Genomic DNA, 25,193 nt, shown 5'->3' with positions numbered 1-25,193 from the left:
TTTATGTTTTGATATTTGGTTTTAATGTTTGGAAATGTTTATTTTTATTGTGTTTTAATAACATTGTGTTTTTTGTTTGATCTTAAAATGTACAGCACTTTGACATATACTGCAGTTTTAAAAATGCTTTTTAAATAACTTGACCTTGAAAATGTGTTCGACTGAAAGGTTGAAGAAATGATGAATGCCACAAGAAGCAGATCAAGTGGGCAAATATGTAAATGCCTGTAATGATGAGCTGTAGATCCCTAAGCTTTGTCGAAGTCTGTGTCAAAAACCAACACACATAGATTCATGATATGTGAAGCTTAATCGACAAAATATTAGGTATTTCCTTAAAAAAAAAGTGCTATCCCAGAACAGTGAAATCCTACACAGAGCAAAAATACCAAAGCATGCGTTGAGAACCATTTAATAAAAACGTTTAACGTGCTGTCAGAATAGAACCTTAAGTACAGAAGAAGTACAGAAGCTTAAAGAACAATTCCAGTATCAATAATGAAAAACATCCCTGTTAAATGTTATTAGATTTATTAAGTCAAATTAGCCAGGTACACTCCAAATAGATGACAGCCCAACTTAAACATTTTAAACATTTTACCAACTTTTACATTTTGTGTATGCCCATAGAAGCTGAGGGTAAAATTTTCAAAACACGAAGACAAACACCAATGATAAATTCTCCAAAATATTAATTATATGATGACGTCAAAAGCATTACAACCACTCCACAGTCAAAATAATTTATATACCATTAAATAATTAGCAAAAATCTCACACATGTACCTTAGCAATGAACACTGTGACACATAACAAACCACCTGATAGTTAAATGTAATTATTAGATTAGCACGATTGAAATGCCTAGCACTACCAGCACGTATTTATGAGAAAATAAACACAAATCTGTAAATGTCATGATTTGCTGTACTAATGAAAAGGTGAAAGGGATATCAGGAATTGAACATTTCAATAGTATCTAAAATGAACAGACAGTAAAATTAAAACATACATTATTTAATAGGAAAGAAGCATAGAAAATGCCTTGGTAGTGAGTTTCATGACTATTTTAATATTTATCATGACTTAATGTAAAAGGACATATTTGTCACCATATCCAGCCAGCTGTCCTAAGCAACCAAATTGGCCCGGTTACTAGGGAGGGTAGAGTCAGATGGGGTAACCTCCTCGTGGTCACTATAATGTGGGGTTCTCGCTCTCGTTGGGGGGCATGGTGAGTTGTGCTTGGATGCCGCGGAGAATAGCGTGGGCCTCCACACGCGCTACTTCTCCGCGGTAACACACTCAACAAGCCACATGATGTGTGGATTGATAGCCTCAGACGTGGAGGAAGAACTGAGATTCGCCACACTGATATGAATATATGATGAAGAGGGTATTGAGATAATTGAGAGCTAAACCTAAACCCCAATGGCCACCTTTTAAATGTATTTGACAAATTGTTCCCCCAAGAGAAGAAAAAAACATTTCACTTGCATGTCTTGCTGTTGAGACCAGCTGCATAGATGTGTGTGCATGTCTAGGTAAGTAAACTAGCAATGTATAATCCAAATATTATGCGATTGTTTGCTTGAAAAGCAAAGCATCATGAATTAATATTATGTGTTTCACTCACATGCGACTGAGTGAAACCAGTGCGCATGAAAATGAATGACACCTGCAGAATTTATAAAGGAGATGCTGAATTATGATTGGATGAGATGCCTTAATTGATTGAATGGTGTAATACTATCAAGTCTTCTTGACAGAATTACCGCTTCGCTTCCATTTCTGTATCTGCTGATCTCCTGGGATTTTCATACACAACAGTCTCTAGAATTTACTCAGAATGGTGACAAAAACAAAAAACATTCAGTTATATCAGTTCTGTGGATGGAAACACCTTGTTGATGAGAGAGGTCAACAGAGAATGGCCAGACTGTTTTGAGCTTACAGGCTACGGTTAACTCAGATAACACTCTGTACAATTGTAGTGAGGTAAAAAGCATCTCAGAATTCACAACTTGTCGAACCTTGAGGCAGATGGGCTACAACAGCAGAAGACCACATCGGGAACTTTATTAGGACCATAGTGTTCCTAATAAAGTGCTATGTGAGTGTATATGTGCTAAAAATTACAATACCAGTCAATAATTAATTGCATATGATCATATCTCAATACCAAGCCCAATTAAAACTTCTTTCAGAGAATGCCCTAAACTAAGCTCTGAATGAGAGACCTAGTTCTGAGCATGGCACAATGAAACTACAGTAAGGCTTGTAAAAAAAATTCCACTTGTTATTCGTAATTCATGCACAGATTTTGCTGTCTAAGTGGTATGATGTCATTGAAAGGTAAAACTTCTCAAAGATTGTACTGATATTATCAGTCATTCAGTTGTTCAGAACCAATTTCTAATGCTATACTTAGAGATTACAAATGTGCAATTGGCCTGCAATGGTTGAGAACTGAACAATTTAAATGATTATTTTTCAGAGTATATCGCATAAGTACTATAAGTACTTTTTTAACCCTTATGCAATAGGTTTTTAGACCTTAGCAGCCCATTTAGACCTTTTACGATTCAAATTTGTGTGCTATTGCCAGACTGTAATATTAAGACCCTTTCTCAATGTCAAATTATATCATGCTCCCATTTGTCTAAAGGGCCGTAAGAGCCACCAAGGGATGCTTGTTAGAGATCAGACTACATGCTAATGGATTTCCTCTTTAATATTAATTTAGGAACAAAGAGAAAAGGCTTTTCAAAGTTTAGCCTGATGCTTCAGTCAGTGGACCATTAAGGTGCCATACCTATAAAGCCTGTCAATCTCAAATTCTCATGTGATAGTCTGTATGTGTTTGTGTGTGCGTGTTTTAGGTGGAGTCTTGGCAAGTGATTAGGAGCCCATTACTGCAGATAGGGAGGACCTAGATTGGTGCTATTTATAGCTCCTGCTGTAGAGTCACTTTGGAAGCATGATGGATGCTGTCAAGTTTCTGTAATTAAGGGAGGGAGTTTAAGTGGCGCACCTGGGTATGCAGGTTTAGAGCACGGCAAGGCAAGTGTGTGTGTGACAGAGAAGTGATGCAGAAGGACAGATGCATCCATTTATTATTTGTATGCATCCTTCCTGTGTATGCATCAATTTGGTTGTTTTAGTTTAGTTAGATTATTTAACTGAATTTTAATACAAGTAATTGAATTGCTGTTTGAAAATGAAGTCTGTGATATTCGGCCCACTAGTATCACCAAATGGAATTGTACTCCCTCCATCTGACATTTGCTGGACAAACAGATAATCCTGCCCCAAATTTATGGCATCTGTTGGTGGGGATGCTCAAACAAACAGAGCAATGTCTGAAAGTGCCACAGTTACTTTTCTGGGAAATTACCAACAAATTACTTACTTACAGTTGTGTTTGCATATTAAGGATTCTATTTTCGTGATTTATGTAATAGAGCTGTGCTTAGCGCTATAACTCTTAAAATAGGGTCCTAAAATGGGAGTAGATAAGGTATTTTTGTATAGAAAAGAATTACACACAAAACAAAGGCAGTTTTTGATTTAGTCCGACAGATGGTATTCAGTTTGTATGTCTGACTGGTTTGAAATATGACCCAATTCATATAGTTAGTTAAAGCACCTTAGTGCCTACACACTCTCATGATGAAATCGTAAGGATTCATATGACTTTTATATTTGACTAATTTGTATGAATTCGTACAACTTTCACAACAGCCAATGACGTCGCTCAATGGACATCGTTTCCATCTAATACGTGACAATTACTTGCTTCTCTCACACACAACAGCTTCCTATCATGTTTACACACTGTACTGATTGGTTAGGGGTCGCTCCTGCGGAGCTCAGACATCTCTGATCTAGAGAAAAGGCCAATGGAAATTGCTGTGTGGAATTTGCATGCCACTCCCCCGGACATACGGGTATAAAAGGAGTGACGCTGCAAACACACATCAGGTATCGCACTGAGGAGCCGAGCCAAAGACCCGGCCATTTCAGCGGTTGGTTCGGTGTTGTGGCAGAACGGACAAAACGTCTTGTTCCTTCCATGAGGGAACGGAGGTTACATCAGTAACCAAGATGTTCCCTATCTGTCACTCACTCGCACTCGGCGAGTTGTGACATACGGCAAGAGCGTAGGCCGCCTTAGCGGTTGATATACCGCTACCATAGCTGTGTTGCTCCGGACGGATCAACGGCAATAGCCTCCTCAGGGCAAGTAGTACCGCCATATATATATATATATATATAAAAATTAAATAGAACAATGCCTTATATTATTAAATTAGATCAACCAGGTCTCCCTGTGATGTGGTGAAAAAAAAAAAGGGACAGAAATCCAAGGTTAAAAAAAGAAGCTTTCTGCATCTAGAGGAAGGCACTACCAACCCAGTGTTCTGAAATTTCATACATATATTACAAGTTGGCTATTCCGTATGATTTTGTACAATTTCATCACGTGCAAATGCCTGGATGTCTAATTAGGATGTAAGCGCGAGTTCCCTATCTGTCACTCACTCAATGTTGTGTCGATGAGTTGACACTAGGGGTCACTCCTGTGGAGCACAGACATCTCTGATCTCGAGAAAAGGCTAATGGAAATTGCCGTGTGGAATTTGCATGCCACTCCCCCGGACATACGGGGTATAAAGGAGTGACGCTGCAAACACAGATCAGATATCTTCTTCGGAGCCGAGTGAGCAAGTCACAGTGTTGTGAAGGTAAGTGAGGACCCAAAAGTGATATAAACAAAAAGAGTCTTTAATGACAGTTCAAAGCAGCAAAAAATGAAGAACACAAATCTTCTCCTTGAGAGGTAATGGCAAAGACAAACTACCCTACTAGGGCGATAAATAAAGGAAATAAATAAAGGCGCATGTCCAGAATCTTGCGGACCCTGTAGATGGGCGCGCCTTCAACAAGAATGGGGGGGAAGAGGGACGAGTCCATCAGCACGAGAGGCGGGCTTGACACACGAGACGTGGAAGACCGGGTGGACACGGCGAAGGTAGCGGGGGAGAAGAAGTCGCACCGCAACGGGACTAATGACCTGAGAAATACGGAACGGACCGATGAATCGCGGGGTCAACTTACGAGAGGCAGACTTAAGGGGGAGGTTGAGAGTGGAGAGCCATACCTTCTGGCCGTGACAGTATCTAGGGCTTTTGGTTCTACACTTTTTAGCAGCTCTCACAGTCTGGTCCTTATAACGGCAAAGGGCTGACCTGACACCCCTCCAGGTGCGCTCACAGCATTGAACAAAAGCCTGAGCGGAGGAAACGCAGGAATCGGCGAGCTGAGATGCGAACAGTGGAGGTTGGTACCCGAGGCTACTCTGAAAAGAGACGGCCCGGTGGCGGACGAGGGAAGCGAGTTATGGCCATATTCTGCTCAGGGAAGGTGCTCAGACCAGGACGCGGGGTTACGGAAAGAAAGACTGTGCAGGATGCGACCAACAGTCTGATTGGCCCGTTCGGCTTGACCGTTAGACTGAGGGTGGAAGCCGGACGAGAGACTGATGGAAGCCCCAATCAAACGACAAAACTCCCTCCAAAATTGAGACGTGAACTGCGGACAGAAGGCCATGAATTCTGAAAACATTTTCGATGATAATTTGCGCCATCTCCTTAGCGGAGGGGAGCTTAGTGAGGGATAAAATGGGCCGCCTTAGAGAATCGATCGATAACTGTGAGAATTACTGTCTTGCCCGCCGACGAATGAAGACCGGTGATAAAATCTAAGGTGATGTGTGACCACGGTCAAGAGGGAATAGGAAGTGGTCTGAGAAGTCCGGCAGGAGGGGAGTTCCCAGACTTAGTCTGCGCGCAGACAGAGCAAGCCGCCACAAAACGACGCGTGTCACGTTCCCGAATTGAAGCAAGCTTACCCCGAACACCGGGGTGGCCAGCCAACTTGGCCGAGTGAGCCCACTGAAGGACGACCAGGCAGGTAGGGGCGGGAACGAAAAGAAGGTGTCTAGGACAGGTGCGCGGTGAAGGAGTGTGAGCGAGCGCTCGTCTAACCTGCCTCTCAATTCCCCAGACAGTCGACCCGACGACACGTCCCTCAGGGAGAATCCCCTCGGGGTCTGTGGAGACTTCTGAAGAAAAGAGACGCGATAAGGCATCAGGCTTGGTGTTCTTGGAGCCTGGACAGTAGGAAATAACAAAATCAAATCGAGTGAAAAACAGAGCCCAATGAGCCTGAAACGCGTTAAGTCGTTTAGCAGAACGAATGTACTCTAGATTCCTATGGTCAGTCCAAACGACAAAAGGAACGGTCGCCCCCTCCAACCACTGTTGCCATTCACCTAGAGCTAGGCGGATGGTGAGCAGCTCGTGGTTACCCACATCATAGTTACGTTCAGACGGCGACAGGCGATGGGAAAAGTACGCGCAAGGGTGGACCTTGTTGTCAGAGAGAGAGCGCTGGGAAAGGATGGCTCCCACGCCCACCTCTGACGCGTCAACCACGACCACGAACTGTCTAGATAAATCAGGAGTAACAAGGATGGCGCAGATGTAAAGCGATTCTTGAGAAGATCAAAAGCCCCCTGGGCGGAAACTGACCATTTAAAGCACATTTTGACAGACGTAAGGGCAGTCAGGGGAGAAGCCACCTGACTGAAATTACGGATAAAGCGTTGATAAAAATTAGCGAAGCCGAGAAAGCGCTGCAGCTCGACGAGTGACTTAGGTACGGGCCAATCTATAATGGCTTGGACCTTAGCGGAATCCATCCTAATACCTTCTGCAGAAATGACAGAGCCGAGAAAAATTACGGAGGAGGCATGGAAAGTGCATTTCTCAGCCTTCACGTAAAGACGGTTCTCTAATAGGTGCTGAAGGACGCAACGAACATGCTGGACATGAATTTGGAGTGGCGGCAAGAAAATCAGGATATTGTCGAGGTAAACGAAAACAAAGATGTTCAGCATGTCTCTCAGGACGTCATTTATCAGTGCCTGAAACACAGCTGGGGCGTTTACGAGACAGAAAGGAAGGACCCGATATTCAAAGTGCCCTAACGGAGTGTTAAACGCCGTCTTCCACTCATCCCCCTCCCTAATGCGTACGAGATGGTAAGCGTTACGCAGGTCCAACTTAGTAAAAAACTTGGCTCCCTGCAAGATCTTGAAAGCTGATGACATAAGAGGGAGTGGGTAACGATTCTTAACTGTTATGTCATTCAGCCCTCGATAATCAATGCAGGGGCGCAAGGACCCGTCCTTCTTTTGAACAAAAAAAACCCCGCCCCGGCGGGAGAGGAGGAGGGGACAATAGTACCGGCATCGAGAGCTACAGATAAATAATCTTTGAGAGCCTGACATTCGGGAGCCGACAGCGAGTAAAGTCTTCCCCGGGGAGGAGTGGTTCCCGGAAGAATCTCGATATTACAATCATACGAACGATGCGGAGGGAGAGAAGTGGCATGGGACCGACAGAACACTGTCCGTAGATCGTGATACTCCTCCGGCACCCCCGTCAAATCACCAGGCTCCTCCTGAGAGAAAGAGACAGAGGAAATGGGGGGAATAGCAGACATTAAACATTCCACATGACAAGAGACGTTCCAAGAAAGGATAGTATTCTTAGACCAGTTAATAAAGGGATTATGTCGAACTAGCCTAGGATGGCCTAAAACAATACGGGCGAAAGGTGACTGAAAAATAAAAAAAGAAATGGTCTCGCTATGATTACCAGAGACAGTGAGGGTTAAAGGTAATATCTCACGCTGAATCCTGGGGAGAGAACTACCATCCAAGGCAAACAGGGCCGTGGGCTCCTCTAAATCCAAAAGAGGGATACCATGTTCCCGAGCCCAGGTCTCGTCCATGAAACAGCCCTCTGCCCCATAGTCAATCAAAGCACTGCAGGTGGCTGAAGAATCGGTCCAGCGGAGATGGACAGAAAAGGTAGTGCAAGACCTTGAGGGAGAGGCCAGAGTTGTAGCGCTCACCAGTAGCTCTCCTCTTACTGGCGAGCTCTGGCTTTTACCGGGCAGGAGGTGACGTAGTGAGTGGCAGAACCGCAATAGAGACAGAGACGGTTGATTATTCTTCGCTCCTTCTCCTTAGCCGAGATGCGGATGCCCCCAATTGCATGGGCTCGGAAACCAGGGTGGCGGAGGAAGATGGTAGTGCTGCGGAGAGGGGAGCAACGAAGAAAGCGGACTCTCCTCCACGAGCTCGGCGATGAAGGTCGAACCGTTTCTCTATGCGAATAGCAAGTTAAATCGCGGAATCCACACAGGAAGGAACCTCTCTCGAGAGAATCTCATCCTTGACCTCCGCGCGGAGACCCTCCAGAAAGCGGGCGAGTAACGCCGGCTCGTTCCAATCGCAGGAGGCAGCAAGAGTCCGAAACTCAATGGAGTAATCAGTGACGGACCGCTTACCCTGACATAATGAAGACAAGACCCGGGAAGCCTCTTCACCAAAAACAGAACGGTCAAAAACCCGTATCATCTCCTCCTTAAAGTCCTGATATCGGGTCATACAATCAGCCTCCGACTCCCAGATGGTCGTTCCCCACTCTCGAGCCCGTCCAGAAAGGAGAGATTATACGTAGGCGAGACGAGCTCTGCTCTGGGAGTAAGTGGTGGGCTGGAGAGAAAAAACAACACCACACTGGGTGAGAAACGCGTGGCATTCTGTGGGCTCACCAGCATAGCTCGGCGGGTTATTGATCCTGGGTTCAAGAGGCACGGGAGCCCTGGGGGCGGCCGGTGAATCGAGGCAAAGAAGATGTATCTGTCCAGTGAGATCGGAGACTTGAGCAGCCAGGGTCTCGATATGTCGTGCAGCAGATAACTCCACTTCGTGTCTGCCTAACATCGCACCCTGGATCTCGACGGCAGACTGAAACGGATCCGGGGTCGCTGGGTCCATTCTGGTCTGAGTCTACTGTTGTGAAGGTAAGTGAGGACCCAAAAGCGATATAAACAAAAAGAGTCTTTAATGACAGTTCAAAGCAGCAAAAAATGAAGAACACAAATCTTCTCCTTGAGAGGTAATGGCAAACACAAACTACCCGCAGAGAGGGCGATAAATAAAGGAAAACTTCCTCAGACAGCTTTCAGTGAGAGTCCTTAGGCAACAGTCGGGGGTAGTAGTGAAGCGGCGACAGGCTGCAGGTTCCCCAAGGGTAGACAAGGGTCGAGGCGAGACTGTGGTAACCAGATCTCTCGCAGCGTAGGGCGAACTGGACAGAATACAAATATCGAGACGATTAGTAGTGAACAGATAGCGTTGACAGGCGGATGCCAACAGGACAGGACTGGACAGCGACAAACGAGACAGTGGTTTGCTTCTTGCGTGTGAAACTCAAGTGAGACTCGGACAAAGAAAGCAGCAAAAGCAGAGAGGGAAGTAGAGACCTAATCAGCGGGGAAAACGGGAACAGGTGGGAAGAGAACTAACAAGGAATTAAGGGGAGATGAGGAACAGCTGGAGGAGGAGAGAAAGGAAAGGAAAAGTAACCTATAAAGACCAGCAGAGGGCGACAGAGTAAAGAGAAAGAACAGGAACAAGACATATCATGACAGGACGAGACAAAAAACATGACACACAGAGCTGAATTCCTCTGCCGCCTCCATTCATTTCTACACGCTGTTGGATCTACGGCACTTTCCAGCGGTTCTCCTCCTTGCACGCTATGTTGTGCTGAGCATACACCCCTGGGCGCTTCAGCAGCAGAAAAAAGTTCACGGAGTGAATAACTTAGTTTATATATACATACTTATCCTCTTGTTTAGTTGTACATCTGGCCTTCCCCATCTCTTTCTGTACTTATTAGAGCCAGTTGTCCTTTGTCTTTGAAGACTGTAGTATACACCTTTGTACGTAATCTTCAGTTTTTGGCAATTTCAAGCCTTGTATAGCTTCATTCCTCAAAACAATGATTGACTGATGAGTTTTTAGAGAAAGCAAAATCTGTACATTAATCCAAACTTTTGGCTGCCAGTGTATATACATTTTACATGTAGAAACCATTACTTTTCTTTATCCTTTTCATATTTAGAAATGATCATCCTGTTTTCCACTTCCAATCAGTCTCTTTCCCCATCTGTTGTTGAACATACTTACAATTTCTGTGCTTACACAGGGAAGAGAAGCAGTGTGTGTGTGTGTGGGTTTGTGTGTAATCATTGGTAATCATGGCCTTTTGTACAAACAAACTCAGAGCTTGGATGACATGGACGTTCTCAGCGCTTTGCCAAGCCACTTTGGCCTTCAAAAATAAACCATGTGCACCCGAACAGATAATGGTGAATGGACAAATTACAAACCATCTGCTGTGTCCCTATTGGATAGTACTGAATGATGGCAATGTTGACCTTCATAATAATTTCTGAAATATCATTCCTAATAAAGCTCAGCAATGACCTTAAGTTTTCCATTGTTTTGCTCCAGCTACTGTAAGATGGGCGTTCTTGCACTCTCTGTTCCACATGAGATGGGTTTTCACAGCTGTAAGGAAATCTTGTGTACATCAGCAATTTCGGAGTGACAGTGGGTGAGAGATTCGGAAAGATAGCTGTTCTGATCTGACATCATATCACAATTTTAAGATGGGTAGGTCATTTTTCATCAACAAAATGCGCCGTGTAGCTGATAGCCTTGAGCAGGGAAGGATGGAATTTGATGAAATCATGTATTTTTCCATCAACTCAAAGCAGATTTTTTCCTCCAAGGTCATGAATATGAGTGGTGTGCCTTTGCGGCTTAAAAGATGGGATTGTAATTGAAAAGGTTGTAGGTTTGAACCCCAGAAAGGAACAAGTAATAAGCTGCAACCATTGTGCCCTTGAGCAAGGTGTTTGACAGGTTGCTGTAGTGCCATGTGATAAGATGCATGGATTGACTGTCTCATAAGTGGAGGCAACTGAGACTTGTCCTCCTTCACCCGGATTGAGGTGAATAACCGCACCACCATTAGGACCTACTAAGTAGTGGGAATTGGGCATTCCAAATTGGGAGAAAAGGGGATAAAAAAAGAAAATGGAAAAATATGTATTGAAAAGCACTATACAGTTACATTGAATTGAACTGTATTGAATAATGTAATTTTAATGAAATATTCTGGGATAATACAATTTAAAGGAATAATTCACCCAAAAATTATAATTGTCTCATCAACTCACTCTTACATCATCTCAAACTCGTATGATTTTCTTTCTTCTGCAGAACACAAACAAAGATATTTTAATGGAGAATTGATGTCTGTTTGTCCATACAATGAAAGTGAATGGTGACCAAATTGTCAAGCTCCAAAAAGGACATAAAGCAGCATAAAGGTAAAACCATAAAACTCCAGTGGTTTAATCCATGTCTTCTAAAGCAATCCAATAATTTTTGGGAAAAAGCCGATCAAAATGTAACTTTTTTACTGTACAACTTGCCATTGCAGGCTCTAGGCAGTCTCGATTACACTTCCTTAGCACCATCAAGAGTTCTGCGCATGGGTCAAACACTAGGAAGTGTAATTGAACTTCAAATCATGATCGTGCCAAGAGACTGACCTCATATCGGACAAACAGACATCAAAATATCTTCCTCTCTGTTCCATGGAAGAAAGATAGTCATACAAGTTTGATATGACATATGGGTTTGTAAGTGATGAGAGAATGATAATTTTTGGGCAAACTATACCTTTAAGCTGAATCGACAGCCTGTGTGGCATAATGTTGAAAAACTATTTTAAAAAACTAATCTTTAAAAGGTCTTCTACTTGACTCCTTTTTAGTGCCTGGAGAAACAAACTTTAATTGCCCTATATAAAAATAAAGTTTATTATTATTATTATTACCATATAAAAAATATATATAAAGTGCCTTTTTAAAAAAAAAAATAATAAATAAAGATCTGGATTACAGTAAGGTACTTACAATGTATTTGAATTGGGCCAAAACGTTAAAATATTAAAAAAGGTAAAGCCACAAGATATAATCAAAAGGCATGTTAAAATAATTTTAGTGTGATAACATCACTTACATATCTTTATATCTAAAATTATATTAAATTTTATATTCAAAGCTTCACATTTTTGCCTTCAAACCCTCCAAAAAGTGGCCCTTTTAACTTCCATTTTAAGTGCTTCCCAGTAAACCCAGATTTTTCCTTTTATTTTTTTTAAGAAAAGGAGGGATTAGACAAAAAAAATTTTTTTTGTAATCTGCATTATGCCACAAATGAGCTTAACTTGTATTGAACTCGAAATATTCCTTTATGATAGCTTATGCAGTACTGAATACCATTAATGCACCATTTATTCAGCAAGATTATAACAAGGTGCATGTGAAGCCGCTTTTCAGATTCTACTCATGCCCTTGATACTGTTTTGGGGCACATCGATTTGTCCACTTCACTACGTATGAATCAGACACCTGGCATCGTTCACATCACTCACATTGTGCATTAGCTGGTTGAACTTCCCTCACACCCGAGGTATTCACACCTGCTTTAATGTCTGTCACACAAACGCCTTACAGATAATACACACCTGTTTCCTCAGTAATTCAGCATTTAGCCTCACCACCTGCCTTCTTGATACTAAACACCTGGTCTGTACACTGGACCAGCTGTGATCTTCACCATAGACGTACATAATCAGCCTTAATATATGTGCTTTCCAATAATCTAATTTAAGAGGAAAGAGATGAAATGGAGGACAGGCAATTGCTGAATGACCTTCAAGTTGGACATGGGATAGTCTTTCTCCAATTCTGTTAAATTTCCTGTCTAGCCAGTGTTAAGGAATGTAACATGTTAAAGGGGTCATGACATGAGAAACCAAATTTGCCTTGATCTTTTGGTATATAAGAGGTCTTTGTATCATTAAAACGTCCTGCAAGTTTAATATTTTAAGACGTCCTCCCCATTCTAAACGAATCATTTATTTAATCAAGCTCAAAATACAGCTCGTTCTGGATTCATGGTTAGAAGTGACGTGTCGGTTAGAAGTGACGTAACAGCGTTTGCATATGACCGCCTCCAGCACAAGATAACTACGCTTTAAGCGCAAGACAACTCACGCTCATTTCAGTATCGCCGTCGCCTCACAAGTGTTCAGTCGATGGACAGCGAGCTCTGACAGAGACTACTTGTGCACAGGAAAATTACGATGCCACACAGATGTGCTGTTCCTGGCTGTGGTCAAACAAAACCTCTGAATAAGCTGCCGAAAGATCCAGGCGTCAGGGAAAAATGGATGCAGTTTATTTTTTGCGGACGTTCCAGTCACGGCAGTGTTAACTTAAGCGTTTGTTCTGTACATTTTAAGGATGACTGTTTTGAGAACAAATCTCAATATGATGCTTTCTTTGCCAGAAAACTGTTGCTCAAAGATAAGTCCGTGCCGACTATTCTGGGAACAACGACGGCGCAAACTGTAAGTAGGCCTAATCTATTTTAAACTTTAAACTACTTTTTAAAGCGCAATTTCATTCATTATGAATAATCACAGTGTTTTTACTTAGTTTACTTGCATATTGTTCTGGCTGGGGCGTCAATAATTGATACACAAGCACTGACGTTAGCCAATCATAACAGTGAGCGTTAACACTGAAGTCTTAAATGGAAAGCGCCCCCAAAACAGACTGTTTGAATCAGAGGATGAGAAACAGGGTGGGAAAAGGTCATAAATCACTAGATTTTAAAAGTTTTTCTTAAAAAAAAATATATTAATACTATAATTGCACCTAAGGGAACATAATAATACAATAAAAAAAACCATGTCATGACCCCTTTAATACATTACATTTCGTATTAAAAATAGTAACACATTTTGTCATTGCCTTCTATAAAAAGTAACATATTACTATTTGCATCACTTTTCTTACCATCAGCTGCCTGAGACTCTCTCGTCCAGAGTGGATGTGCTGCTTTGCTTGGAAGTGCTACTTTATATTTTGCTTTTAATAAGTGTTTATTGATGGGGTATAGTATGAATGCAGTGACAAATATGGTACACCAGGAGTTGTTAACCTTAGGCATGCGTGCCAACATTGGCACACGGGTTTAATTTCTTTAGCTGTTTTAGAAATATTGAAGTCATTCGTATCTGTGCGTCAAACTACCTCTTGCAGTAATCGTTCCTCATTGTGAAGTACCCTGTTTTCTTTCTTTTTTTTTTTAGCAATGAGCTGTATTGGAAGCTACACACAGTGGACACCAATGTGTGGTTGAGCTGGACAGAATAGTTTAGTCTGCATTTATTTATGAATTTTGCTATTAGGATAAAACTTTTACAGATATGGAAAATTGGAGTAGTGGTGGTGTAGTGGTCTAATGCACATAACTGGCAAACTGGTAATCAGAAGGTCGCTGGTTCGATCCCCACAGCCACCACCATTGTGTCCTTGAGCAAGGCACTTAACTCCAGGTTGCTCCGGGGGGATTGTCCCTGTAATAAGTGCACTGTAAGTCGCTTTGGATAAAAGCATCTGCCAAATGCATAAATAAATAAATAAAATTAAATTGGGCAAATCATTTCGCTATTAAAAAAAAAAAAAAAAAGCAATGCAAAATGATTTTAGGGATGCTTTTTACTTGGGCTGTCAATCTATTAAAATTTGTAAACTAATTAATCACATGATATGCCAATTAACTAAATTAATCTAATATATAAATATTTGTTAAAAAGGTAGTCAAATAACTATAATTCAATATATAATGATGTAATAATTATAAATAGTTATTTAAATAATTATAAATATATATTATAAATATAAATATAATAAGTCAGATAATTTAAATTAATTACATTATTGTGGAAGATGAGAAAAGCATTGATAAGACAATATAAAAAGTGGCTTTAGAAGGCAATAAGTTGTTTATTTACATATTAGTGAACATAAGCTTGTTATTGGCCTGCAATCCACAACAATACATTTTGCAATTAAATTTGTCAATTTGTCTGATGATGGATTTATTATAAGGACTTTTCTAAGGATCCGTCAATCATACACATGCCTCAGATGGACACTTTTGGAGCATCTCACTTTGCATCATAATCACAGTGTTTTTATGTTACTAAACATAGCTTCAAACTTAGAAAAACACATCTTGTCATCCCTGCATTTGGAATTGTGCCCAACCAGCTGTGTTTGAACATGTTCTCAGTGTCAAACAAGGCTGAATGTGGTTGTATGTACAACTGTGTGTTCCTACATTCCTGGAACTTGGATTAATTGCATACATTTTTTAACAAATCATTTTTTATATTATTATTAATCACATTTAATTAATCCGTTAAATTGACGGCCCTAGTTTTTACACTTCAAATAAAGCCCAAAAAATATATTCTATATGAAAATGTGCATATAACAGGTATCACAATCACGGAAAACTATTTATTATGCACCCAAATGTTACATTTTTGTAAAAAATAGCTTAAAACTGTGTTTAAAAAAAAATAATTATTAGTATTAATTTTATTCTTGTGCTCAACCAACTTGATTGTCACGACAATGGCCAACTGCATAGTTTATAGTGGCTGTTCTTGTAAGCTCCTGGGTAGAGAAAATCCATCGCTGTTTTGAGACAACACCAAAATTTTATTATTTTGTCATCTACAAATAATGAGCACAGCTGGATTCTACTGAAGCACTTTGATTTATTTTCTTGCAGTATTTTACAGTTTTAAAACATAAATCTCAGAGTGGGCTGAAATAAAATTTTGTCAGGCTCTGTGCATCACTGATAAGCATGCCACACATTTTCGAAAGCTAGAGTACAATACTCATCGTGCTACATATACTACTCCTACAATGCTTGGATGCAATGGAGAGGTTTGGAACTTTTGATATAATTTGTTTTAACATGTTACATGAATCTTAACATAGAAAGTAATATTATTACCTAACTTTCCCCAAAACACAGCTCCTTTCACTTTTTCTCCATTTTGTTTATTAAGTGACTTGTTCACTCTTTTTTATTATCCATTTGTTTTCTCTCCATCTGCCTCTCTTTCTCTCTCAATCAGTGGCCACTTATGATTAAAATGATTAAATGATTAAAGATGCATTATTAGACAATAGGACAGTAGACAATAGGATGGATGGATGTGGTGATGAAAAAAATTCCACTCATTGTTACGGCCCTTGATTATTGCTTAAAGAGAGAGTTGGGCAGATATTGCCATTGTTTTGAGAAAAAAACATCACGGTTACTGTTGTAACCTCCGTTCCCCAAGGGAAGGAACGAGACGTTGTGTCGAATGAAGTGACACAAGGGGTCTTCCTGGGAAGCCAAACGTACCTCTGAACCTGAGAAAAGGCCAATGTCAAGTTGGCAGACAGAATTTGCATGCCCCGCCCGGACATATGGGTATAAAGGGAAGCCGGGCAGCGAGTGCCAGTCAGGATTTTGCACTGAGGAGCCAAAAATAAGGTACGGCCGTTTACGGTGGTAGGTCTAGTATTGTGGCAAGAGGGACACAACGTCTCGTTCCTTCCCTCGGGGAACGGAGGTTACAACAGTAACCATGACGTTACCCTTCTGTTGCTCACTCAACGCTGTGTCGAATGAAGTGACACAAGGGGTCCAATATAAAAATGCACTGACCGTTTTATGTGAACTGCCGAGACGGGCATGCAGGCCACTGCATGCTAGAGGCAACTGTGTCGGCTGCACATAGCCCTCCCCAATGCCCCCAAAGAGGTGTCACATACAGACCTTAGGTTCCTCGCACCCCTGAGGGGGGGAACAGGCACTACATGACTAGCATGGGAGCAAGCCTGGCAGCCGTGACTTTTCTCTCACTATGTCTGTCACATAGGACGAGAAGCGGCTGGGGCTATCTTAACGCTATGAAATGCTTTCAGGGGGAAAAGACCATGCCGAGGCCACTTCCTGCCCAGTCTAGGGGGAGGTAACATGTGGCAAATACACCACAAGGGTTGTGAAGCCATACGTGGGAAATGGCGCAATGGTAGGTCCAGCCTAATGAGGGGGGACTCTACAAGCATGGCGACCAGGGAAGCGGGGCTGCCCAAGGGAAACACGGGTCCGCCGATAGGGGGACCGTACCGTGGGAAATACATCATGGGAAGTTTGCCTGAAAAGGGAACTAAGCCCATTGAGCCTGACCCCAGTACAGAACACCTGTGACTTGTAGTGGGTCTGGCCGCGAATTGCTCCACTGAATTTGCCGGCCAGAAGGCTAGGGAGGAGAACATCCAAGGAGCGATGCTTAGTGGCTAAACTTGGATAGAAGGCGCACTGGAACAACTTGGTGAAGGGCGCTGTGTGCAAGCGGAACACCCGCTCGGTTGTGCCGTGTTACCGAGTTCTACCGGCTCGGACCCGACAAAACACGGGTCAAGACCGGCCCATCCTTGAGATTGTAAAATCTAGCAAATGTATTGGGTGTTGCCCAGCCTGCTGCTCTGCAGATGTCTGCTAAGGAGGTGCCATGGGCCAGTGCCCATGAGGATGCCACACTTCTCGTAGAGTGCCCAAGGCAGGTGTCGCTGACAGAGAACGCATGCAGGTCCCCAACCCTCTTGATGGAGGCTAACGTGATCAGGAGGGCTGTCTTCAGGGAGAGGGCCTTGAGCTCAACTGAATCAAGCGGCTCGAAGGGGGGTCTCTGAAGGCCCGAGAGGACCATAGAGACATCCCAGGAGGGGAAGGTTCAGTCTCTGGGTGCCTTTCAGGAACCTGATAATCAAGTCGTGCTTACCTAGGGACTTGCCATCTACTGGGTTGTGGTGGGCTGCGATAGCAACTACATACACCTTCAAGGTGGAGGGGGACAGCCTCCCCTCCAGCCTCTTCTGCAGGAATGAGAGCACGTACCGAACTGCACACCTCTGCGGGTCTTCTGCTTGAGAAGAACAATTTGCGAACAAGTGCCACTTTAGGGCATAAAGTTGCCTGGTGGAGGGAGCTCTGGCTTGGTTGATTGTGGCAACAACTGCAGGAGGTAGATCCACTAGATCTTCCGCATCCCATCCAGGGGTCAGACGTGGAGGTTACAGAGGTCTGGGTGTGGGTGCCAGAGGGTTCCACTCCCACTGCCTGTTCCTGAGAAAGAAGGTCCTTCCTCAGGGGAATTTTCCAGGGAGCGTAAGATCCGAGAACCAAGCCCGGGTGGGCCAGTAAGGGGCCACCAGGACCTGTTCCTCGTCCTCCCTGATCTTGCACAGCACCGGTGCAAGAAGGCTCACTGGGGGAAATGCGTACTTGCGCAGCCCCCGTGGCCAGCTGTGTGCCAGCACGTCTGACATGAGAGGAGCTCCTGTCAGGGAGTACCAGAGCAGGCAGTGGGAGTTGTCTTGGTAGGCAAAGAGATCTATCTGTGCCTTGCCGAATTGGTCCCATATCAGCAGGAACATCTGGAGGTAGAGCCTCCACTCTCCGCTGGGTGAAACCTACCGCGACAGCGCTTCCGCCATCGTGTTGCGATTGCCAGGGATGTGAGTGGCACAGAGCGACCTGAGTCGTGGCTGACTCCAAAGGAGGAGATGGCGGGCGAGTTGTGACATATGACGAGAGTACATGCCGCCTTGGCAATTTATGTGCGCTACCGTTGCGGTGCTGTCTGAACAGATCAAGACGTGCTTGCTCCGGATTAGTGGGAGAAACCTCCGTAGGGCAAGAGATACAGCCAACAACTCTTGGCAGTTTATGTGCCAACGCTGACGGGGTCCTGTCCAGAGACCAGTGGCAGCGTGCCCATTGCACACAGTGCCCCAACCCTGTCAAGGGGTGTGTGTGGTCACCACGACATGTCTGGACACCTGCTGCAAGGGGACTCCAGTCCGCAGAAAGCAGAGGTCTGTCCAAGGGATAAAAGTCTGACAGCAAGAAGGGGTGATTGTCACACGGTATGTGCCGTGGCGCCATACCCATCTCAGGACTCGAGCGGTGCGGCCACGGCTGAGGATGCCATATGCCCCAGGAGCCTCTGGAATTGTTTTAGAGGAGCCGCTGTGCCGGGCTTTAAGAGAGCGAGGCACCTGAGCACTGACTGAGCGTACTCGTTGGTGAGACGTGCTGTCATTGAGACTGAGTCTAACTCGAGAAAAGAGATGCTCTGAACCGCGTCAAGCTTGCACTTTTCCCAGTTGACCTGAAGCCCTAGACGGCTGAGGTGCCTGAGCACTATCTGCTGACGCTGTAGACTTTTGAGGTCAGTAATGTCGTCAGCTCGTCATGCACTTCCGGGAAGAATGGAACCGGGGGCTGGCTATGAACGGCTCCCTGACCTGAGGAACTGATCAAGTAGCCATGGGGGGACGGAGGTTTCCAGTCCAGCCTCGCACTCATGGTGGCCCGGGAAAGCATATCTGACATCTGCGCGTCAGCCTCAGACTGGGCGGGCAGACCCTAAAGTGGCAGCCCAGACGAGTCATCAGCATCAGACTTCGATATCGTCATCCAATTCCGGTTGCTCAAGGGAGAATGCCGGCTGGCCACGAGGCAAGCCACACTCATCCCAAGCTCGGACGGAAGCAAGCAAGCTTGCCGGGGAGCGGGTGGTTCGTGGGGATTTACCCGGCAATACATAGCCTGTCGTTATCCCCAAATTGCCTTCATCGCCAGCCGGGTCGTCCTCAATCCCGTGGGAAAAAGGAATAAAGTGGTGGCCGGCTGAAGCGGCTTTCTCCATGAGAAAAGAAAGGCACGACCGCACTGTTGCCATGGCTATGTTCTCGCACTGAGAACACGAACCATTCATAAAATGCTGCCTGCATGTGATCGCAGCCCAGGCACCCGAGGCAGTTTTTATGACCGTCAGAAGTGGAGAGAAATTCACCGCATCCACGAACTACACCGGGACGGAAAGGCATCTTGAAAAAAACATGTCCTGAAAAGGACGTTCAACGTTCAAAGAGTGTATTGCTCTTTTGTGAGTGGAAAACTCAAACTCTTTTAGAGAAATCAAAACTCTGGAATCACGCCGTAGATCCAACAGCAATGCTTCTTGCTGACAGAGGTGAGTGAAACAGTGGTGAACTTCAGCTTGTTGTTGCACAACCGTTCGGCTTCGAAGAAAAATTCTTACTGGCACTCGCTGCCCCGCTTCCCTTTATACCCGTATGTTTGGGGCGGGCGTGCAAATTCTGTCTGCCAACTTGACATTGGCCTTTTCTCAGGTTCAGAGGTACATTTGCCATCCCAGGAAAACCCCTAGTGTCACTTCATTCGACACAACATCGAGTGATTGACAGAAGGGGAAATATCGTTTTTGGTATGTGTGATTGGTGCTATTGTCCATTTTCACCTTTCTCTTCACAGTCTTTTGATTCCTGTACTTAACAGTCCATCCATACACATATGTGTAATATAGAATATTATTTTATTAGTCTCTTTACAGGAAATTTTACTTGGATTTGTGAAACATGTGGACATGGAAACATGGTTTTAAATCAGTAACTGCAGCATCCGTCCATAAAAATATTATATGCACAACACAGCCTGCATCCAGGGGCGTAGCAATCATTTCAAAAGTGAGGGGGACAGAGCTTTTAGCGCAAGACAAACATAAATATATAAGATATATATATTTTAAGGATCTCAATCTATTAAATTAGTTTTTTACTGAATTACATGATTGACCAGTTAATTTTAACTTTTGCATTTAAAATGTAGACATTTGCTGTATGAAAGACAAAGTGTAAACACATATGCCCTGTCCCTCATATTCCCCAAGTATTCTACGCCCATCACAATACATTTAACCATCCACATACACAATTCATTGTGAATACATTCATTTAGCCCCACTGAGAAAAATGGCTTCAAAGGGTTTTGATTATTCAGATTATAAAATAGTCTCAATCTATTTTATTTGAATGTGAGAATAGTTGATCCAAACTAGTCTGTCACAGGACAAGATCATAGCTGTTAACATATACTAGATGGAAGTCTTTAATCATTGTGCAGTGTCTCGCTGTTTTTTCAGTGTCTCGAGCTAGAGTGCCACATTTTTAAGATGGCGTGTCAAATTAAAAGAACTTCAACTTTTAAAAAACACATCTTGAGACACCTGGGGCACGTTCAGCCCAGACAAAATGGAAACGGTGGTGCGTTGTGTACGTTGCTGTTGTATTACGCAAGCGTTGCAACTATGGCAGCTGAGAAGTCCATTCTTTGCATTCTTTTCAATAAATTTTCAGAGCCTGATGAAATCGGTTTGAGCATATTTTGTAGTATTAAAAATGTATTCAATGTTACAATCACTGCCCTTGCTGTCCAGAATAGCAGAGAACATCCCAATCGAGTGAAGGGATATGTGGAAACTGTGGTACCTAATAATGGTGATCCAACATTTGCCTCGCATTTCAGGATGACAAGGTAAACATTTCTTCTAATGTCTTTAATTGTTGCATACACCAAGCTGCAGTGGACACATTTGTAAAGGACTTTAGTTGGATCCATTGTGTGCACTGCCTTTTTAATATGGCGGTGTTCATATACACATCACTGCTAATTGTCTAACACCTCTGACACACCCACCAAATGAGAGAAAACATACCTCAAAGTCCGTTGCACACTGTTTCACACCATTTCGTAGAAACATGTCATTCAACGTGCCTCTGCATTCTGTTCCATTTGGGGTACACTTCCTGTGTGTAGCTACTGCGCTTTTCCTTTAGGGGCAGTGTGGACCCCTATTTCTTTAGGGTCAGTTGTCATCTACTCCATCTTGTCCACATTCAACACATGATAATTTGAGTCACACCAGAACACATTCAATGCATCGTATATAACAAGGGAGGTTGGATGGGTGGTGGCATGCAGTATAATCCTCATTTTAGATGAGATGCAGCATGTTGAACTATAGGTTTTAGAAATATACTGATGCATGCCAATAAAGTGTGAAGATTAGGCCAGCGTCCATTAATTAGAATGGTAATTTTACTCTCCAGATGGATGTTTTTACAAGCGAGCATATAAAGGATGTTCTACATGTCTCTGAGAGCTGACGGTCTGCAGAGGCTGAGGAAATCAGCTTAAACTAAATGGGGTGACAGGTATCATTAGTCTATTGCATTGCCAGCCTTTAACTTCACTGTTAATGCCTAGAGATCATACTAGTGTCCCTTGCTTTTTGATTATTTGCCATAATGTTTAAAAATTCACAATGTTATACCACTTCGATGGAGCGGGTAATGTGAAAGCGATGCACCTCAGCAGGAGACCACTGAGACTCCTGCTGTTCGGAATAGAATCCCACACACACAAACACACATAAACAAACACACCGCAGAGTGGGAATAATGTGGAACTGCTCGGAGTTGTCATTTCATAGACAGAGCAACAATGAAAAAGTGGGGGTGAAATAAAGAAAGAGTGATTTTTGCGATTGGCAGATGTTGAGGAATGAACTTTCAGTGGGACACAGGAATAATTGTGTTCCAGTCTGCCATAACAGAAAAGGCAAACACAAGCATGACACATGACTCAGCATTGAGGCATTTTTTTTTGTCCCCCCAAAAACAGATTTGCTCTGTTTCAAAACCTTTTAAGCTGCCTAAAGAGACAATTCACCCAAATATGTAAATTCTGTTAGAATTTACACACCCTTGTGCAATTTTAGACCCATATAAGTTTTTTGCTTATGGATAACACAAAAGGAGATATTTAGCAGAATACTCAAGCTGCTTTTTTTATACCATGACAGCTGTGGTCACCATTCACTGTCATTGCATGGAAAAGAGCCACTATATAATGAGTAAATGATAACAGAATTGTTCTTATATTGTGTCCACTCCTGACACAAAGTCTTTACATTTACATTCATGCATTTGGCAGAAGCTTTTGTCCAAAGCTACTTGCAGTGCATTCAGAGTATACATTTTATCAGTTTGTATGTTCCCTGGGAATTGAACCAACGATCTTGGTGTTGCGAGCACCATGCTCTACCAGTTGAGCTATATTAACAGAGAGGGCAATCCCAGAATGTTTTGCAAAAAGCTCAGTGAAAAAATAAATCACAAGTATAATGTTGCTTAAATGCATTTAAGAAAACTTACATAATGAACCAAAACATGAGAATTGCTCTTGAATTTTTTGTTGTTTACTTGCTATTTTTCTTTTGAGTGAAATAAAACAGGCACTTACGGGGTCATGAAACACATTTTAACTCATACTGTATGTATGTTTTGTCAAAAAAGGCAGACAAAGATTGTGTGCATTTTTATTTAGACTATTGTCATCCTTGATAAAAACTATAATAAGCAAAGGTCACTGCATTTGATGTAGACATAGTATTTCACAGTTATACAGTGTGTTATACAGTATATCAGCAGTGTTTTGTTCCATAATTATTCATCATAGTCTAATCGTTTATGTTGTGCTTTTGTCCAGAAATTCAGAATCATGGATCAAAAATGTTTTTTTCATGGTGTAAATACAAAAGTGTTGCAAGTTTCCCTGTTATGCTGATAGAGCTTTAGGCCCTCCATCAATGACAGATTCAGAACATTATTGAGTTTAATCTGTATTTTTTTAGTGGAGAGTTTCTAGAGTTATAGACATGTTCCCAGGGAAGGGCTAATCAAACATGGTCTTTCTCTGGAAATTTTGCCATTACAAACACCATCCATGTGTGACATAACAGATCAGACCAGTCATATTTGTAAATAAATGTTACAAAAACACTTAAAAGTTATTAATACGTAATCATGTAATCCATAAAAGTTACTTTAATCTGATTACTAGTATTTGAAAATGTAATTTAATCTAATTACAGGTACTTGATTTTTGATATCTGATTATATATCCCAGATTACATGTAACCCGTTACTACCTTGCACTGTTCGTTTAACACCCTGTCTTCACAGGACGCGAGTGTCACATCAAAAGCAATAGTGCCGTTTTGCGCTGCAAGTGCTGCCGCTACTATTGCCAACAAAACAAATAAACAGTTTAGAACTTTCATGTGGACGCATCCGGTGTAGACAGCCTCAAACAATTACGTCCCGTTGCATCAGAAGGCGCACCTGAAAGGTTACTTTTTTGACTTGGTAGGACTTTGAATAAGAATTCACACTCTGCTCCATTTTACAGGTTAGGCTTCCCCATGATGCTGATGACCTGGACAATAGGCATGTGTTACCTGTTCGCAACTCACATTGGACTCCAATGGAACACCTAAGCATGCCCTCCATACCAGAGACCAGAAGAGACTCTGTGTTTATCTGTGTATAAGTGTGAATGTGTGTTGTATGGTTTGAATGACACCTTGATTTTTCTTGCAAGAATTGATAAAGACTTAGTGTGCATATAGACCTGGTCCACCCTGAAAAAGCATCTGAAAATCTACTGTATTCTTACAGGCTGTCATCAGTGTATCACTCCGCTTCACGGTGCTACTTCTACTTTGTAATAATGTTACAAATGTGGTGAGTGAGAGGTGTTTGGAAAGCCTGTTTATATTTGCCAAAAACGTTCTTTTTTTAATGTGAATGTCTGCTTATATTCTTTAATGAAGGCTACAACAGTATGTTCATGGATGCACAGTTTGAATTGTAGTATATTCATTTTTGAGTCATCTTCTGAAAGGGATCCTCTGAGACCCCCAATAAATGTTGAAATATTAGCATTTTATAATTAATACAATTAATTTACTTTATGTAATTTGCATCATAAAGCACATTCAGATTATCCAAAATAATAGAATTATGTAGCAAATGAAGCACCTGTTCGCATGTATCCCTGAGTAATGAGCCATCATAGTCTGCATTTAATTAGCTACTATAAGTCACAAAATTGGTCAGATGTGTTATTTCAATTTAATTTAACTGTTATTTATTTTATTCCTCTTATTGTAGACCTGTATGGAAACTCAGCTTTCATAAAGAGGATGTGATATGGCATATATGATGATACATCATATTATTTTGATTTATTCTATTATTCTATTTATTCAATGGATTTATTCTAAGTTTATTCTATGGTTGGAATTTTCAAAAATGGGATATTGCATTATAATGCTATTCGTAATACATTATAATGCATTCATGTTCACATAAATTACCACAGTTACAATACATGGCTACCTTACTTACTCACCTTACCCTTTAAGACTATAGTGCATTAAACACTAATTACACATCAGCATGTGTTATATTGTGAATATCAGCAGTACAACACTTGCACATGTTGTATTGCTTAATTATACACAGGCTGTATAAAAAGTATTACCCTT

General features: G+C 42.3%; 1 pseudogene; it reads left to right on the top strand.

Annotated features, from left to right (window-relative positions):
* The window catches only part of LOC127646599 (P protein-like), a 259,274-nt pseudogene extending 235,134 nt beyond the window's left edge, over nt 1-24,140 (top strand).
* The last annotated feature ends 1,053 nt before the right edge of the window (nt 24,141-25,193 follow it).

This window comes from Xyrauchen texanus, chromosome 7 (assembly GCF_025860055.1).
Source record: "Xyrauchen texanus isolate HMW12.3.18 chromosome 7, RBS_HiC_50CHRs, whole genome shotgun sequence".
Lineage (NCBI taxonomy): Eukaryota > Metazoa > Chordata > Actinopteri > Cypriniformes > Catostomidae > Xyrauchen > Xyrauchen texanus.
This window is presented reverse-complemented; position numbering and strand designations above follow the sequence as displayed.